We start from the raw sequence: 2,643 nt of genomic DNA, 5'->3' as shown, positions 1-2,643 counted from the left end.
TACTGGATGTTTTTCCCTTTTCACACCATTCTTTGTAAACCCTAGAAATGGTTGTGCGTGAAAATCCCAGTAACTGAGCAGATTGTGAAATACTCAGACCGGCCCGTCTGGCACCAACAACCATGCCACGCTCAAAATTGCTTAAATCACCTTTCTTTCCCATTCTGACATTCAGTTTGGAGTTCAGGAGATTGTCTTGACCAGGACCACACCCCTAAATGCATTGAAGCAACTGCCATGTGATTGGTTGATTAGATAATTGCATTAACGAGAAATTGAACAGGTGTTCCTAATAATCCTTTAGGTGAGTGTATAAAAACACACATACAGTAGCCTACTTTGAAAATATTGACATGTATTTGTGTATAAATTTATATTGATATAATTGACATTATATTTAATAAACAACATATTTTTCTTAAATATATAGCCTACATGCATGTATACCATATATATTTTCTCACACACATAGCCTACATCTGCTTATCTCTCAGCATGAGAAAACGTCTGTTTTCTATCTTTTAGTTTAAAACAGACCGATTCGCAGCACAGCGCGAGTTTGCAAGCATCATTACAGTGTAAACTGATGGACATACAGAATCACACCTGAAACAGAAAACGAATAAATACAGCAATATTCCCTTCTTACTTCAGAGACTGTGGGCATCCACACAGACACATACACACATCAACATATCCCCGCATGCAAAGCGTTTATTAGACAAAGGGCATGGTCTCACAATTAAAGATGAAAGATGCAACAAAGCCAGGGTCACTCATACTTCATTAAATAAATAACAAACAGTTAATTTAGCAGAAAAACATCATACACGGAACAGTTTTAATGCTATATTATTGATTATGTTGCTCAGTGATACTGGTCATAGCGGTCATAGCCATGCTGTATCGTGAATAAAACCCGATTCTGACCAATCAGAATTGAGGACTGGAACGAACCACGAATATATAAAACAATGAATTTCCATTTGGTGGTGCTGGCACAGAAATGACACTTCAGCTTTAACTGATGAAACATTTGCTTATCATTACACAAGCTTCATATTTAAAGCCAAAGGGAAACAGAAATGAAAGCATTAAACCGCAAAAACAAAATACAAAGATGCATAATTTGTCAAAAGAGTACCGTTTTAACAAATTATGCATTTTGGGATTTTGTTTGCTTGGGATTTGCTTGATTGTTTTGCTCTGTATCACATTAAATGTGACCTCTCTCAAAACGATGCATGGAATATTGTGTCCCTGGGCATCCTGGTTACTGCACTACAGCATGCTTATAAATGTTTTGTACAGTCACAGTCCTATTCAAGAAGAGGTCATTTTTACTTTCTTTATTTCAGGAGTATTAATTAATTAGGATGAGGAAATGCACTGTGAGGTGAAATGTGATGCAGCTTCTTCAGTGCAAGTATTGACAAATATACATTTCTGTGTTTTACAGTAGTCTAACTCAGAGCTTCTCAATTCCAGTCCTCATGACAAATCTGGAAAGAGACATGAGGATCTGGGGAGAAAAATGAGAGATTCTTAGTGTTTTCCAGGGAATTATTCATGGTTTATAGCATAAATTAAATCTGAAGAGTAGACTACAAATGCATGTTGCCTTTTTTTTTCATTTACTTACAGCAGAACAAAGAAAACATGAAAATAATCAAGAGGAAAGTAATGCAGTGGGCTAAAAAGAGCTATTCCATAGATATTGTTATATTGTTGATTTAGTATCATTGTTTACCAAATGTAACGTTATTCTGAAAATAGAAAATGATTGAAAATTTACAACCCATTCAGTCAAAATGACAGATAAGGATATTTGTAGCGCAATCTTATCATTTGAAATGATTTGCTGCAGTCTATTTGAGTTGAACTTCCCAAAACCATGCCTCCCATAATTTAAAACGCAGTAGGCTCATTGGGAAAAAGGTGGATATGTTCCATCCAAAGGCCAATAAAGTGTGCGAGATGTGAATTTATATTGCATTTATTTACAGCGGTATATTATGTCACACTTCACACATCTTTAGTAAGTTTCATCTGTGTGTGAAGACGCACACAGGAATTGAGGAATCGCCAGGACTGGAATTGAGAACTCTCTCATGCATAGAGATAGCATAATACTAATATACAGTATATCACATCGTAAATGCTACATTTAAGTATCTCGATTTTCTTTATTGTAGAACAAAGTGATTTATATATTTACTGTGCGGATTTAACTCTCAATAAGAAGGTGAACTAATTTGAAGCTTCTATTTCAATGATCAAATTCAACACGAGCTGTGTAATACCACTGTAGAAAACAAAATGCATCTAAATATATACAATGTATCTAAAACCACAACTTATGTTCTTAACAGCATCATCATCATCATCCTGAATTTGACAGTTTCTTATCTTAAGGTCAATAGGAAACCATGATCGCAACCCAGTTTCTGAACAAAATTCTCAACAAAAAAATGAGTGGGAAATTGATCAGACTGTGATATGAATTTTAAGAATAAAATGAACCAAAAAATTGTTTAATGTAATATGAGGAATGCGTTTAACAAAATATATAGGGTTCATTTCGATTGCATGGTTATTTCAATGCTTCGACAGTATCAAATACACACACTCCATAAGCTCCAT

This window comes from Barbus barbus (genome assembly GCF_936440315.1).
Source record: "Barbus barbus genome assembly, chromosome: 45".
Taxonomy (NCBI): Eukaryota; Metazoa; Chordata; class Actinopteri; order Cypriniformes; family Cyprinidae; genus Barbus; species Barbus barbus.
Note: the sequence above shows the minus strand (reverse complement) of the source record.